Source organism: Mycteria americana, unplaced genomic scaffold (genome assembly GCF_035582795.1).
Source record: "Mycteria americana isolate JAX WOST 10 ecotype Jacksonville Zoo and Gardens unplaced genomic scaffold, USCA_MyAme_1.0 Scaffold_29, whole genome shotgun sequence".
Taxonomy (NCBI): Eukaryota; Metazoa; Chordata; class Aves; order Ciconiiformes; family Ciconiidae; genus Mycteria; species Mycteria americana.
This window is the reverse complement of record NW_027445621.1, coordinates 3621787-3638638: the sequence shown is the minus strand read 5'-3', so window position 1 is coordinate 3638638 and position 16852 is coordinate 3621787.

Here is a 16852-nt window from a genome sequence, read left to right as displayed (position 1 = left end):
CTTCCAAACCTTTTCTTCTCCAGATTGAACAGTTCTATATCTCTGAGCCTTTCCTCCTATGAAAGATGCTGCAGTCCCTTAAGCCAGCTTTGTGGCCCTTTCCTAGACTTGCCTTAGCAGGTCAACAACTTTCGTGCACTGGGAAGCCCAGCACTGGACACAGAGCTCCAGATGTGGCCTCAGCGGCGCTGAGAAGAGGGGAAGGATCACTTCCCTCCACCCGTCAGGAATGCTTTATTTAATGTAACATAGGAGGCTGTTGGCCTTTTCTGCAAGAGTGCACTGTTTGCTCATGCTCAGCTTGTTGTCCTCTTGGATCCAAGGGTTTCTCTGCAGAGCTGCTGTCTAGCCAGTTGTCACGTTTTAACGCCAGCTGGCAAGTAAGCACCACACAGCCGCTCGCTCACTCCCCCCTGGTTGGATGGGGGAGAGAATCAGAAGAATAAAAGTAGAGAAAACTCATGGCTTGAGATGAAGACAGTTTAATAAGTAAAGCAAAACCTGTGCACTCAACTAAAGCAGAACAGGGAATTCATTCACTCCTTCCCGTGGGCAGGCAGCTGTTCAGCCATCTCCAGGAAAGCAGGGCTCCATCACACCTAATGGTTACTTGGGAAGACAAATGCCATCACTCCGAAAGTTCCCCCCTTCCTTCTTCTTCCCCCAGCTTTTAATTGCTGAGCGTGATGTTACGTGGTCTGGAGTATCCCTTTGGTCAGTTGGGGTCAGCTGTCCCGGCTGTGTCCCCTGGCAACTTCTTGAGATCCCACAACCTACTTATTGGAGGGGTGGGGTGAGAAGCAGAAAAGCCCTTGACTCTGTGTAAGCACTGCTCAGCAATAACAAACACATCCCTATACTATCAACACTGTTTCTAGCACAAACCCAAACCATAGCCCCATCCTAGCTACTGTGAAGAAAAGTAACTCTACCCCAGCCAAATCCAGCACACCGGTCAGCCCCCAGTATGATACCCACAGTGGGGCTGGATCACAGGCTGTCCTCCCCCAGGGACTTTCTCAGCAGCACCTTGTCCTTCGTGGAGATCGGCTTCACCTGTCACAGGCCCCACAGTGCTGCAGGGTCACCTGGGACAGCAAAGCCCTCTCCTGCCAGGGCTGCACACCCAGGCCTGTTTCTCTCTGGCCTTGGGGACTGCAGCTTTTGCTCTTTTTGTGGGAACCTCGTTCCTCAGTATGTTGACACCTGAGCTCCACTCCAGCATGGCTCTGCTGGGAAGCAAAGCCTTTCCACACAAGGGATCCCATCTCTGGGTACCAGGTTTCCATGTGACAAGTCTGCCCTTGGCCCTGGTGCCACGTCTGAGCTGCTGCAGCCCAAATGGGCACCAAAGGCCACAGCCTGGGGCACAGAGGGCAGGAGCCCCATGTGCCCTCAGAGAGCTGTGCCATGAGTGGAATAAGAGCTGAGGTGGGGAAGGACAGCTCCCACAGCTTTTGTGGTAAAGGAGATAGACATCTTTAGAAGAGACTGACAGAGAAGATGAGAAGTGGGTGATGCCTTGTGTGATGTCAAGCGAGCTCAGATGTATGGAGGGTTGCTATGGGACACATAACAAGTTAGATGGTGGCTTGTGTGTGGTTCAGCTTCTAAATAGACCACCCATTTTTCCGCTCACCTGGATCTGGAACTCCCAAAGGAGGAAGAGCTGGTCAGGGATGGGAAGACCAGTGTCAGCCTTGGCCGTAGCAACCATGAAATTGTGGTCTCCCCGATCCGCAGGGACATGGGGAAGGAGAGTAGCAGAGAGCAGACCCTGGACATCAGGGAATGAGAATTTGGCCTATTGAGGGCACTGGCAGGTGGGGTTTCATATGGCAGTGTCAGGGCCCTGAGAGCACCCATAGGCCTTCATGGCCCTGAGCATCAGCTGGGGCCTCCACCTGCATCTCTGTCCATGGGCCCAGGAGACCATTGAAGCCCAGGGCTGAGCTTAAGATCCAGCTTGATTCAGACCCAGCTGTATGGGCACTGCTCTCCAGACAGAGCCATAGACACAGCCTTGCTTGTGCATGGACCCTGTTGATTTGCACTTGCAGAGTCACTCCCCAGCTTGATTCTTTACGGGGGGTACAATGGAATGACACCATGGCCCTCCAAGTGCCAGACCCCAGCTGATTCACAGAGGCCTAGGGCCTTTCTGCTGCCTTTCTTCCCATCGCTTGGTCAGGTTTAGGGAGGAGAGGAAGGAAAAGCAGGTGAGGTTTCTGGGTGCCAGTGATTGCAATGGGGGAGCAGAGCTCTCACGTGTGAAATGATCTAAAGGCTATACTAGTTCAAAACTGTTGTCTTCAGCTCTTTTCTTGGAGGCCTTAAATCTTCGGCAGGAACCCAGAAATGCTGAGATCTCTCCACCTTCCCCTCTTTTAGCAATCAAGTTGATCGTACCCAAGTCAGAGGATTTATTTCAATTCTGTTTCCAGCCTAAAGCACCCCATGGTCTGGAGATATGCCAGGAAACTTGCAGAAGGAACCCACTCTTCTGGACAGGAAGGTGGATGTTCCCAGGAATCTCAGGAGGCATGGTGTACTGATAGCTGTGTTGAGGGAGCTGGTCAAATGCCTCATCTCCATTTCTGTTCTGGTGGCCTAGATGCCTGGTTCATGTGTAAACTCTCTCTAGAGATGCTGACATTTACTGAGCAACCATGTCTGACCTCAGAGCTGGCCCTGCTTGGAGCTGGGCATTGTACTAGAGATCACCTGAGCTCCCTTCCTCCCCTGAATTGTCCTATGTGCATATGACGTAGAGACCCTCACCTCCAGATTTATCTCTTCTCGCACGGTGCGTGGCAAGGCACAGGGTCCTGGAAGGGATGCTGGGAAAGAGACTGCTGGGGGTCTCCTGCCCATCCTCCAGGCTGGCTGTGACTTTCCAGATCAAGGAAGAGCTCCAAAGGTGGAGATCACAGCAATGCTCCTGCTAGTCCATTTTTTTTTTCCTAAGGCTCAGCCAAAAGCTCCCAAGAGGCATTTTGTGGCTGTTGCCTCTGTCATATCATCAGCCACTGCAGAACAGAGCTTGGCTCCATCATCTCTCCAGGTAGGTGTAGGCTCTTACTAGGTTGCCCCATGCCTCCTTCAGCAGGCTAGAGAGGCCCAGTTCCCTCAGACTCTCCTCACAACTCATGCTTTAGGCCCCTAGCTCCACCTTGGCAGACCTCCTCTGGACCCTCTCCAGTTTCTCCACTCTCCATTTGAAATGTGAGGCCCAGTGGCTCATATGGCATCGTCCTGGTGCCCAGGCCCTTCTCCTCTGGCCACTACTCAGACAGCCATGTCTCTACCCATGCTGCTGCAAGGAGTTGTTGCACAGTTTGTAGGTTGAGATAAAAATAGATAATAGAGGGACAAAAAGATAAATACAAACATAAACCAAAACCAACTGGTAACGCATAGGTGATCAGTTACCACCTCCCACCAGCAGACTGATGCCCAGGCAGTCTCCCAGCAACAGACACCTTGAACGACAAAAAACTCCACCTCCTTCTTCCTCTCCTCCAGCTTTTATTGCTGAGCATGACGTCATATGGTATGGAATATCCCTCTGGTCACTTGGGGTCAGCTGTCCTGGCTGTTTCCCCCCATCAACTTCTTGCCCACCCCCAGCCTACTCACTGGGAGGGAGCAGAGTGAGAACCTGAGAAGACCTTGACGCTGTGCAAACGCTCCTCAGAAATAGCCAAAACACGGCTGTGTTACCAACACTGTTGTAGGCACAAATGCAAAACATGGCACCATGGGGGCTGCTACAAAAGAAGTTAACCCCTTCCCAGCCAGACCCAGTACACCTGAACTGGGGGTGCAGAAATGGACACAGTAGTGTATTGCTGCTCTAAGAAGTGATGAGCAGGGGGAGACAATCACTTCCCTCACTCCTTTGGCCAGGGTCCTCTTTATACACTCCAGGACACTGCTGGCCGCCTTTGCCACCAGGTGGCACTGGATCGTGTGGATCACTGCCTGAACGTGTTCTGCCTTCCCCAACACCTCCAGTGCCTTTTCCCCAGAGCTGCTCCCCAGTAAGGCAGCGCCCAGACCCTGCCACTGCAGAGTCTTAGTCTATCCCAGGCACAGGATCTGGCCATTGTCCTTCTATTTCATGAAGGTCCTGACAGGACAGTGCTTCTGCCTGTCAGGTTTCTCCTGAAGGCAATCCCAAGGCACAGGAATCGTCCTCCCAATTTAGTGCCCTCGACAAACTTGCTGAGCCTTGCCTCCTCCGGGTCATGGATACAGGTGTTAAACTGCAAAGGGCCCAGGAGAGTCCTCTGTGCTGCCCCACAATGCCCCACTATGTCCCAGTGGCCTCCAGCTAGGGTATGACCCCTTCACCACAGCTCCCTCAGCCCCATCATCCAACTGGTGTTTTGCTCAACTGCTTGTCTATCCCTCCAGACTGTAATGGCCTAAGATGGGTACAAGAATATTGAGGGAGACCATGCCAGAAGTCTTGCTGCAGCAGAGGTAAATGCCATCCACTGTTCTCCCGTCGTACACAAATGGAGTTCCTTCATCATGAAACCAATCAGGTTGGCGAGGCATGATTTACCCTTGCAAAGTCCATGCTCATGCTCTTCTCTTTCACGTGCCCAGGAATGTCACCCACGAGGAGTCATTCAATGGATCACCCAAGCGAGGCTGTACAGCCTGTGGTTCCCTGGGTTGCACTTTTGGCCGTATTCAAAGATGAGTGCAACAGTGGTTTCTCCTCATCCAGAAGACACCTTGACCAATTCCATGTCCTTTGAAAAGGAATACTCAAAGAAATATTGATCTTGCCCTGTAACTTCATGACCACTCCTCTGCTTGTTACACCGTGTATTTAGTTTCTCTACTCTTTCATATACTTTCACCTGTCCTGATCCAATGACCATTTGTAATGTCATCTTTGCCGATGCAGACTGTCCATACAAAGGCCCTTTCCATTGTTCTCCATTTTTCTCCTCCCCTTAATCTTTGTTCATTCAGATACCTCTCACTTATGCAACTGCTTTAAGCTTCAAGGAGTTAAGAGCTTGCCTGCCTTTCACTAGTCTAATGGTCTCTTTAGCCAACACTTTAGTTATGCTCATATCTATCTTTTTCTATCTCTCTCTAAGATATTTGTGATAAGATTGTCCCTTGTGGAGAGGCGACCTCATTAGAGGCAGCTTATACTTAGCATGTGGTTAGAGAGTGTATATTGATATTTATGAAAACTGGTCATGCTTTAATTTTCTTTCCTTACGAATAGGAAAATGTCTTCTGTGCCTGTGTGCAGCCAGTTCTCGAAGGAGAGAATGTGGGAAATGCTGCAATGGAGCTGTAACATCCAGCTGCAGAGATCACTGGAGAAGTTTGATGCAAGGAACAGGGATGTAATTCCCATATAGCCAATGTCAGAAATGGTGAACTTTGGGAGATGAGGAGCAAAGTTCTCCATACAGTGTGAGACCTCAAGGGACTGCTTTTCCTACCTGTCCAGACCTCCTGAGGAGACACCCTGCATCAATATCACTTGGAGAATGCTCCTATCACCTCTTCTCTAAATTGAAACTGATAAAAAGTATCCTTTAAAAAAAAAAAAAATTTATTAGATGCACTTTGAAATCTTCCTCCTTAGCTACTCTATGAAACCTCTCTAATTAGCTGTACAAGTCGTGGAGACTTGAAGAGAATTACAGGAAGAGACGTGGCTCGTTAGGGCTTTCTGTATTTTAATGAGCCCCATGGTGCATTTGGTGCTGAGCCCATGGACCTCCGATCCTGAGGGAAGATTGAACAAACTGCTCAAGAAGTCAGAAGCAAAACTCAAAGTACCTTGAAGCATTAATGGGCCCCACTGAGGGCCATTACTGACAAAGCCTCCCCATGGCCTTGTTAGAGCAGAGAACTGGAGGCCATGATTGCAGGTAGGCACAGGCACTGTGCAGGCAGCTGTAATGCTGAGGAAAGCCTTGGTTTATTTTAGGAAGCAGAAAGGCCAAGCCCTGACCCCCAGGCCCTGGGAAGGCAGACCCTGTCCCTCACACATGGCTCAGGGCTCTTCCTGGGGGCAGTGGGGTGTGAGAGTGAGCAACGCCAAGTGTAGGAGAATTCTATGATGCCTCCCAGCCTCCCAAAGAAGGGGCAAGGACAAAACAAGGTCCAGAGCCTCAAAAGAGAGTTTATCCTTGTAGGTCTCAGTGGTAGAGGCAACTGCCTTAGCCAAGGGGCCAAAGCCCTTGGTCCTGTTGAGCCTTTCAGCTTTGACAGAGCCCTTAGTCATCTCTGCTGCAGGCTGTCCTATGCTGTCCCATGCCTGCACGTCTTTCCCTTCAGGCTGTAGACACCCAACTTGCTTTCCCACCTAGCTGTCACCCCAGCATTTCTATACCTTCACTGATGTCTCTCCACCCTCACTGCCTTTTCCTTGAAACACAAAGCCATGGGCTGATCCAGACTCCCTCTGGTGACCCCTTACACCACAAGGATACTCTTTGAGTGAGGCTTCTTTTTTCTCACATCCGCTCTTAACCTTCCAGGCTGCGCTTTGTGGAGGTTTCCTTCTCTTCCCACTACCAAGAAAAGCTCCCTTATCTTGGAAAGCACCCTTCAACTAGTTGCAGGCTACTACTATAGAGCCCTGAGCCTCCACTTCACCAGGCAAAGAAGCCCAGGTCTCTCATCTTCTCCACAGAGGCCCCAAAACCCATCCTGGCAGATCTTCTCTAGAACCGCTCCAATTCCTCCTCATTCCTCCACACTCAGGAGCCCCACACCTAGACACACTATTCCAGATGTGGCTACACCAGTGCTGAGGCGAGGGGGATGATGATAACTCTCTTGCCTGGGTGGCCACGCTCCTCCTAATGCAGCCCTATCTGCAGGTGGCCTCATTAACTTTGAGCATGGGCCACTGGCTCATATGGCATCCCTTGGGAGGCCAGGCCCTTCTCCTCAGGGTCACTGCTGAGCTGTTCAGGTCCCAGCCTGCCCTCATGTTTGGGATTATTCTGCCCCCAAGAAAGGACTCACACATTCTCCTTGTAAAACTTCATGAGGCTTCTATTGCCAAATCTGAGAGTTTCTCAAGGTCCCCCTGGAGTGAAGCTCTGTTTGGACAGCTTTTAATGTGTTCGTACAGATGGCCCACCAGATTTGTGGTGCCTCTGGTGCCTTCAGATTTGTGGAAGCCTTCTCTTCTCCTAGCATTGCACCTTTGCACAAAAGGCGGACAACGGCATCCTGGGCTGCATTAGGAAGAGCACTGCCAAAGGGCTGATAGAGGTGATCCTTCCTCTCTACTCAGCCCTGCTACAATTTGTCTTGCTCACTTCCCTCAGGGTTTTCTACTACACCACCTCACTCACACTGCAGCCAGAGCTACCCTCCACATCTTCCACCACTCCTGCCTTGTCTTCTCGTGAAAAACATATCCAGGAGAGCACTGTCACCATGCCGGGTCAGGGATCACCTGCCACCTTCCCTGTAACTGAGGTCTTCTAGCAGAGGTCCATGGTCTTCAAAGTCCCCAGTGATTACCAGGGCCCAAAATTGTGTCCCTTCCTCCAGCTGCCTAGAGGACAACCCATCCTCTTCCCAGCCTTCCTCGGGCAGCTCCGTGGTCCTGACCAGAAGACCATTGTACTCCAAGAAGTTAGTGATGCACATAACAGTAAACCTGAGTAGACCCAGGCCTGTGCTGTGCTGTGCCCTATGTACAGCCTGGCCTTCAGGCTGTGTTGTGCAGATGACAGTCAAGCTGGGTTGCAGAATAAATTTGATTGTAGTGAGAAGTCTGCAGGAAGCTCCCACCTGATAGCAGGGATGAGGCCAACTGCATGTCCTTAGCTATCTCTAAACCTGCCACAGCAAATTCACATGTGAACAGCCTCTTTTGGGGGCAGTAGAAATGGTGACTTGGATTTTTTTCCTTCTAAGGACACACTGCAAGTGATCACAGGAGCAAAAGGGGCTGACCCTTCTACAGACGGGATCTGCAAGAGTTGCTGCACCAGCTGACTAGACAGAAGTCACCTCACCATGCTCTTCCAAGCCACCTGCCTGCTGCTGGCCTTTCCGCTTCTCGGATAAACACAACCAAACCCTGTGCGTACTGCTGTCCCATCAGGTACTCGGGCAGAAGGGTCGTGACAACCATACCCAAGGCCTCTTCCTGGATGGACCTACCAGGTACTTAGGGAAAGGGATTCCCACAGTCCTAGGGCCAGCCAGGTGCCTTCTTGCTGCTCTGTCAGAGACACTGGCAGATGTGAGCCTAAGAGCATGTAGCCCAACCCTGAGTCAAGGGCTGACCTATCAGCTACTGCAGAAAGAAGAGACCTCACAGCCCTTTCCCAGCCATGTTCCTGCTGCTGGCCTATCAACTCCAGAGAAAGATGGATGTGACCTCACCGCCACCTTCACAGCCTTGTGCCTCCTGCTGGCCCATGAGATCCTGAAGCACATGTGACCTCATTATAGCATTCCCACCATCTCCTCCTTGTGGCCTACGAGCTGGTCAGGAGCATGTAACGTCACTCCTCTTCCAACACCACGGGGCTGCTCTGGGACCTCACGATCCCTGCCCTGCCTTCAAGGGGCCAAACAGCTTAAGTTAGGGTTAGGAGAGGGGATGAAGATGAGGGGTTTAGAGCACGGGAAGGAGGGCTTTGGGGGTTAGGTGTTCAGGTTAGGGCTTAGGGGATAGAGCTCGCCTGTCAGGCTTAGGGATTGGCAAAGGCTTAGAGGGAGGGTTTGGTGTTCTTCTGAGGGTGCCTGGTTCGTGTTTAGGGTATGGGCTGGCTTTGTGGGTTAGGGGGTTTTTCAGGGCTGGGCTGAGGGCTGTGGTGAAGTCTAACATTTGAATACTAGGGATAAGGGCTAGGGATGAGGATGATCAATAGGGTAAGAGTAAGAGGGGTTCTGGGTTCTGGCTTTGGTTTAGAGGTAAGGCTGAGGTTAGGGATTAGAGTAGTTGATTCCTGTCAGGTGAAAGGGTGCAATGTAGGGGTAGGGTTAGGACTCAAGGTTATTAGTTAGAAATACGGTAAAGGCCTCACAGGAATGTTTTCACATCACTGTCACAGTGGCACCAAAATTACCTGAACTCATCTTTGCTCTTCACGATCTTTCATGTCTGTTGGCCAAAGTCCTCTTCCCTCCACCAAACCTCCCATCTCCCTTGTCCCAGCTACTTTATCCTCCCCAAACGCTTTGTCTTGTTTGGGTCAGGCGGGATTGTAATGTTTTTCAAGACCTCCAAGTATCTGTCTCCACAATGCTGGCCAGTCAGAAGTGACCTCATAGCCAGCATCCAAGGGGACACAATATGCTGCTGTGCTGGAGAGGTCCCTGCTCAGCCACCCCAGCAGCACTGAAGGCAGGCCATGCCCTCCACCACCCCTGACGTACTCTGCCTGCACACCAGCTCATGCTCCAGAAGGGCTCCCATAACTCCTGGGACACATTTCCCACATGGGCACTTCAGCTACGCAAGTGCGTCCTGGAAGCAGTGGCCATCTCTGTGTGGATGACTGAATCAAGCCCTCAATGCAGATTTTAGGACAAACTTGAAACCTTTGCAGAAAAGAACTGAATGTAATATCTGAAAAAGTCTTCGTTTCCAGCATTGCTAAGATTTTTATGAATTTCCATTACTTTTTCATCATTTTGTATTAACAGCACCAAGGGTATGTACCAGCAAGCTGATTATGCTCTCTTCTCTATGTAAAGAGTTTTATGCAACCACTTATCACAGTGAATTTTCTTACCAATGTTTCAAATGGAGAAACATTGCTCAGAAGAACTACTGTATTTATATTGGCACATGTTACCTCTCTACTTCTGCCTCTGTCTTTTTTCATAGAATCATAGAATCATTTAGGTTGGAAAAGACCTTTAAGATCATCGAGTGCAGTTGTTAACCTAACACTGCCAAGTGCACCACTAAACCAAGTCCCTACGTGCCAGCTCTACATGTCTTTTAAATACTTCCAGGGATGGTGACTCAACCACTTCCCTGGGCAGCCTGTTCCAGTGCTTGATACCTCTTTCAGTGAAGAAATCTTTCCTAATATCCAATCTAAACCTGCCCTGGAACAACCTGAGGCCAGTTCCTCTTGTCCTGTCACTTGTTACTTGAGAAAAGAGATTGAGACACCCCCATCACTACAACCTCCTTTCAGGTAGTTGTAGGGAGAGATAAGCTCTCCCCTCAGCCTCCTTTTCTCCAGACTAAACAACCCCAGTTCCCTCAGCCACTCCTCATCAGACTTGTGCTCCAGACCCTTCACCAGCTTTGTTGCCCTTCTTTGGACATGTTCCAGCACCTCAATGTCTTTCCTGCAGTGAGGGGCCCAAACCTGAACCCAGCATTTGAGGTACAACCTTACCAGTGCTGAGTTCAGGGGGGACAGTCTCTTCCCTAGTCCTGCTGGCCACACTATTTCTGATACAAACCAGGATGCTATTGGCCTTCTTGGCCGCCTGGGCACACTGCTGGCTCATATTCAGCCGGATGTCAACCAACACCCCCAGGTCCTTTTCCGCCAGGCAGCTTTCCAGCCACTCTCCCCCAAGCCTGTAGAGTTGCATGGGCTTGTTGTGACCCAGGTGCAGGACCCAGCACTGAGCCTTGTTGAACCTCATACAGAATCACAGAATCACAGAATCATATAGGTTGGAAAAGACCTTTAAGATCATCGAGTCCAACCATAAACCTAACACTGCCAAAAACCACCACTACACCATGTCTCTAAGTACCTCATCCAAACGTCCTTTAAATACCTCCAGGGATGGCGACTCAACCACTTCCCTGGGCAGTCTGTTCCAATGCTTGATAACCCTCTCGGTGAAGAAAAATTTCCTAATATCCAGTCTAAACCTCCCCTGGCGCAACTTGAGGCCATTTCCTCTTACAATACAATTGGCCTTGGCCCATCAATCCAGCCTGTCCAGATCCCTCTGTAGAGCCTTCCTACCCTCAAGCTGATCAACGCTCCTGCCCAACTGTTGTCATCTGCAAACTTGCTGCAGGTCCACTCAATCCCCTCATCCAGATCATTGATAATGATATTAAACAGAACTGTCCCCAGTACTGAGCCCTGGGGAACACCACCTGTGACCGGCCACCTCCTGGATTATACTCCATTCACCACCACTCTTTGGGCCTGGCCATCCAGCCAGTTTTTAACCCAGCAAAGAGTACACCTGTCCAAGCCATGAGCAGCCAGTTTCTCCAGGAGAATGCTGTGAGAAATGGTGTCAAAGGCTTTCCTAAGTTCCAGGTAGACAACATCCACAGCCTTTCCTTCATCCACTAAGGGGGTCACCTTGTCATAGAAGGAGAACAGGGTAGGCAAGCAGCACCTGCTGTTCATAAACCCATGCTGAATGGGCCTGATCACCTGGCTGTCCTGGCTGGCTTCATACTTTCCAGGTGTCCTGGGACAGTGTCAGTGGTGCTTGTGTGGAAGAACAGCAGGGGGTAAGAGTCCAAGGGCCAGACAGGCTTCAGCAGCCTCTCAGCAATGCAGCCTTTGATCAAGGACAGCTGACAAAGCTCCTTAGAAGCTGCTAGAACTTGCCAGCAGCTTGCCAAAAGCCAAGGTCTCCTCTGACTATCCTTACCTGACAGCAACAGGCACCTTGAGCTTCCTGAGAGGGCTCCCTGGATCAAGATTCAAGTTCACCAAGGATGTCCGACAAAGCCCCCAGAAGAGGTTTTCAGGGCTCTGTTAGACAAAGTCCTGAGGAACTTGGGGTGAATTCAGTGTTGACCCTGTTGTGAGCAGGAGGTTGGTCTAAAGACCTCTCAAGCTCCCTTCCAACTTGAACAGTTCCATCATCAACCTGTCATTTCTGATGATAGCTACTATAATTCTTGCAGGCCTTAATTCCTCATCTGCATGTGGGTTAGCACCACGCATGGAAACTCTAGAGCCAGACCCTCACAGTGGGGTCATGTTGCCACTAGGGCCTGAAATCCTTGAAGTGCAGCGTTTCATTGTGGACGACTGCTTGTTAAGACAGAATGGGCCCTCCTCACAGCCTGCAAAAGCTGTGCATTGCAACAGGATGCCACATGAGAGTGACACACGCAGAAAGCCATGGCATGAGGGTGATGATATTGCAACATCCCTGAGGTCCCTTGCAAATCCAGTCAAATCCAGGAGGATTGGAACAGCCCTAACCATGAGCTCCATGCACTCCAGCTGGTCATTGACATAGGGGGTGACACCCCCTCCTCGTCTCCCCTGACTGTCCTTCCATTCCAACACTCCAGTCATAGGAGCCATCCCGCCGCGTCTCTGTGATGCCAATAAGGTCATAGCCCTACAGGTGTGTGCACCTCTCTAACTCCTCTTGTTTATTCCCCATGCTACGTGCGTTTGCATAGAGGCATTTAAGGTTTTGCCTCATCAGAGCACAGTGACGTATTACACATGAGAATCTGAGAATAAAGGACTCGGCAGCCCTGTTGCACGGGAAAGAGGGGCGACAGGGTGAGATATTGGTGGGCAAGGCCGACCTGGAGGGCAGGAGCACCAGGAGGAGCAGGAGCCTGCTGTTGTACCTGCCCATGGCGGGGTTTGTTGGGAGCAACCAGCATTCTGGGGGATCCGTCCCCATGGCGATCATTTCACCAGCGCCTGCTTCCGCCAGCCTTGCAATCGTTTGGATTTTCATACCACAACAACTTCCCATCTCAATGATTTCCTATCCTGCTGATGCTTTCCTGTCCTCAATGCTGATTTCCCATCCCCACAATGGTTTCCCATGCCAAGGATGATTTCCCATCCCGATGATGGTTTCCTATCCCAATGGTCTCCCATCCCAAGCATGATTTTTTGGGGGAGGTGAATTTCCTGTCCAAGGGGTAGGGATGGTGCCAGCACCGGTGGCACTGCGATGCCAGCACGTGTGTGCTGCCCCATACTGCCCCAATAGTCGGGATGGGAGGGTTGGGGCATTTTGGGGTTGTTTTTGTCCTCCCCTCTGTGCCCTGGAGGGCAACTGCTGCTCCCAACTGTGGTGAAACTGGTGCCAGTACTGGTGCCATGCGGCCATGATGCGGAGCACTCACCAAAATTCGGCAACTGACCCATGCCCACTGAGGAGAGAGGCTGGGCCGCAAAGTATGGCATTGCAAGAGGAATTCGTGCATTCGTGTACGCATGAGCTGTCCCATTCAAACTGGGGCACCCCAAATGCGGTTTTACACATGGTTCTTATGCCTTTCAAGCGTTCAGGTCCAATGTGATTTGACCAATCGCTACTTAACACACACATAGAGGCTGCTGGTTTGCAAAGCAACTCTAATTCTATGGTGGTGTCATGCCTTTGCTTCTTTCTTGATCTAGATGTCCCTGGAGTTGGTCTTGCTGCAGTTCCTTCTCTCTGATGCCAGATAAGGGGAGGGTTTCACAGAGGTGTTGGAGGGGCTGGGATGCTGTCGTGATCTGGGTACTCCAGGGGTATCCTTTCTTCTTCAGGGTGGGGGCTGTCAATCTCCTCCTTGCAATGAGCTGGGGTCCTTTAGTCATGCTGACTGAACCATGACTGTGCAGTACACAATGTCAACGACATGTCTATCAAACTGTCCAACTTAAGGAACCTGATCCAATTTCATACTCTCAAGACTAATTGGTGCTATAGTTAGGAAATGAGATTTTCATAACGGAGCCCCTGGGGTGTCCCTTTGTGCGGGTCCCCAGGAGGTACTTGTGAGGGTTGCTCGTAGTGGGGTGGGGGATGCGGGTACTGGGGGTGATGGTAGCAGCGTGCGGTGGGGATGCTGTTCCTGGGGATGCCGGTGCCAGCTGGCGGTGGGGACGCCGGTGGCGGGGCTGTCAGCAGCAGCATGGGGTAGAGATGGCGGTACCAGGGGGCTGGTACCAGGGCGGCGTGGGGATGGTGGTTCCGGGGCGGTTGTTCCCATTGGTAACCCCGAGGTGGCACCGTGGCTGCAGCCTCTGCTGGGCAGGGGGCGTGGCCTCCTCTCCGGGGGCGGGGCCGGCGGGGGTGTGGGGTCAAGGCAGCGGAAGCGCAAGTGAGGCTTGGCAGGCTGGCAGCTCCCGAGGCCTGACCCCGTCATGAGCTCAGCAGTGAGGTAACGTTGCACCTCTGAATGGCAGAGGCCAGCTGGAGGAGCGGTGCTAGAGGAGGCTTGGAAGCAAAGCTGACTTTGTCCTGGAAGGCGAGGCTGCGGTGTGACAATTCAATCCAGCGCTCGGCCGGTGGCTGGTCCCAGGGAAATGGCGCTGGAGCCCCGGTGCTCCTGCCGTGGCCCGTGCAGTGCTGCGGGGTGTGCAGCTGCCCCTCCTGAGCGCCCCGTGGCTGCCCACAGCACTCAGAGCAGCAAGGCCCTGCTGGGACTGGGGAGAGTGCAAGTGTCGCAGGTCCAGGGAGCCCCTGGCACTTGGGCTGGCACCTTTTGGGCCAGGGAGCCGTCCGAGGACGCAGGCAGCACAGCCTGTAGCAAAGGGAGAGAGCCGCCTTGTCGAGGTTTAACCCCAGCCAGCAACTACGCACCACACAGTCGCTCGCTCACTCTCCCCTAGTGGGATGGGGGAGAGAATCAGAAGAGTAAAAGTAAGAAAACTCGTGGGTTGAGCTAAAGACAGCTTAATAAGTAAAGCAAAAGCCATGCACGCAAACAAAGCAAAGCAAGGAATTCATGCACTACTTCCCATGGGCAGGCAGGTGTTCAGCCATCTCCAGGAAAGCAGGCTCCATCACGCGTAATGGTTACTTGGGAAGACAAACGCCATCGCCTTGAACGTCCCCCCCTTCCTTCTTCTTCCCCAGCTTTATATACTGAGCATGACGTCATATGGTCTGGAATAGCCCTTTGGTCAGTTTGGATCAGCTGTCTTGGCTGTGTCCCCCCCAACTTCTTGTGCACCTGGCAGAGCATGGGAAGCTGAAAAGTCCTTGACCAGAGCAGCAACAACTACAACATCAGTGTGTTATCAACACTGTTTTCAGCACAAATCCAAACCATAGCCCCATACCAGCCACTATCAAGAAAATTAACTCTCTCCCAGCCAAAACCAGCACACGCCTGCAGTTGTCTGCCTGCAGAGTGGCCGCCTTTCACCAGGGAATGAAACCAGGGACAAGGAGCACTAGTTTGGAGTCAGCCTGTGGCTGTATCCTGGGGGGCAGATAAGATTCCTTGGAAATGAACCTGTAAGAGACCAGGTGCTTTGCTACACGAGTCTCACGGACACAGTCCTGTCCCTGGGAAGAGTGGAAAAGAAACCCTCAGCAACCCAAATGTTCACGCAATGCCTGCAGCTATTGGGTAGAGAAGGGACAGACCTTGCCTCTCTGATGGCATCTGATGGCTGATGCCTCCGACTGAAGGCATCAGTCAGCGGCACACAGGCACCAAATCTCCTTCTCTGCGATGCCATCTGGGGTGTCTGTCATGCACCCACCCTGAATGGCAACTGCTTAGCTGTATGTCCTGTGCTGTTCCCGACAGCCCTGGCACCTCATGTGGCTCTATGGCCCTGGATTTGAACATTAAATTGAACATCTGCCCTGAATTCCGTCATGCAGCGTGGGGATGAACATGAACCACCTGCCAAGGTAGTCAGTGGAGATCTAGTAAATGCAGGTGATGGAGGGAGACTGAGCTCTCCCTATGGCACATGACTCCATACTGTCAGATGAATAACGCTATAGGCCGCCCTGAACGGAATGAGTAGGGACATGTTCCGTTGCCCTTAATTTGGGCAACAGCTGTCATTGTCATTGTCATTGTCATTGTCATTGTCATTGTCATTGTCATTGTCATTGTCATTCAGTTGACCAAAGGAAGTGCCCAACTGCTTCCAGGAGGATGCCCCAGGGTGTTGCGCTGTCTCTATGAACTGCTCCATTTGAGATTGCAGGTACCTGCAGATACCTTCAACCACCTCACATGGTTCAGAGCCCTCACATGTCACCAGGTGTTTGGCTCTGAACAGCTCACTCCTGCCTTCCATCTCAATTAAGTAGCATGGGAGCTGAGACAAGGAGCTCCCATGCAGGTGGCTATTCTGTGCACATCTGAACTGAGGCAAGAGGAATCCCACCTCCTGTGGGTTTGTGGCAGGCATGAGAGGGAGTTGAGTCACCTTCCAGCCCAAATAGAAACCCAGGGTAAGATGCCTCGACTGACCCAGCTGCATCCCTTCCCTCAGCATTGGGGGTAAAGAAGATTCCTCCCTGTCAGTGTTGGGGTGTCCTCCCTAATGATGGACAAGAAAAGGTGATTATAGGAGCTACCTCTGTCCCTGAGAGGTGAAATGACCCTGCTAGAAATCAGTGTCTCTCGCCAGCTGAGGGAGGGAACATCAGTGGTTCCTTCAGCCTGTTTCACAGCAGGTTCCCCTGCAGCCCCAGGGACACCTGGAGGGAGCCCAGAGGGAGCAGAGAAAGAGATGCCTTGGGCTGGTCCTCTGCTGCTGGGCTGGGCTGGGCTCCTGGCATGGAGGGAGCTCATGGCAAGCGGGCAGCGCTGCAGAGAGCGAGCTCTGCCCAGGAGCAGCTCCTCTGCAAAGAGCAGCAGGGCTGGGGACACTGCCTGCAGGTGCCGAGGGGAGAGGAGCGAGGCAGAGGGGTTAAAGACAGTCAGGAGTGGGAGGACAGAGGACATCTCACTGGTGGAGAAATCTTCACAGCCCTTGACATGGTAAGTGTCTGGGTGCAGGGCAACGGAGCTGCAGTTCCTGGAAAGATCTCCTAAAGCTGGCACATCCCACAAACTGTGAGATCTTTCAAGAGGACTCTCACCGTTTCTCCAGTGTAGAGGAGAAGGAGGTGTTGCAGAGCAGGGTTTCCCTGCTGCACTGTCAGAGGGGCAGGGCATGAT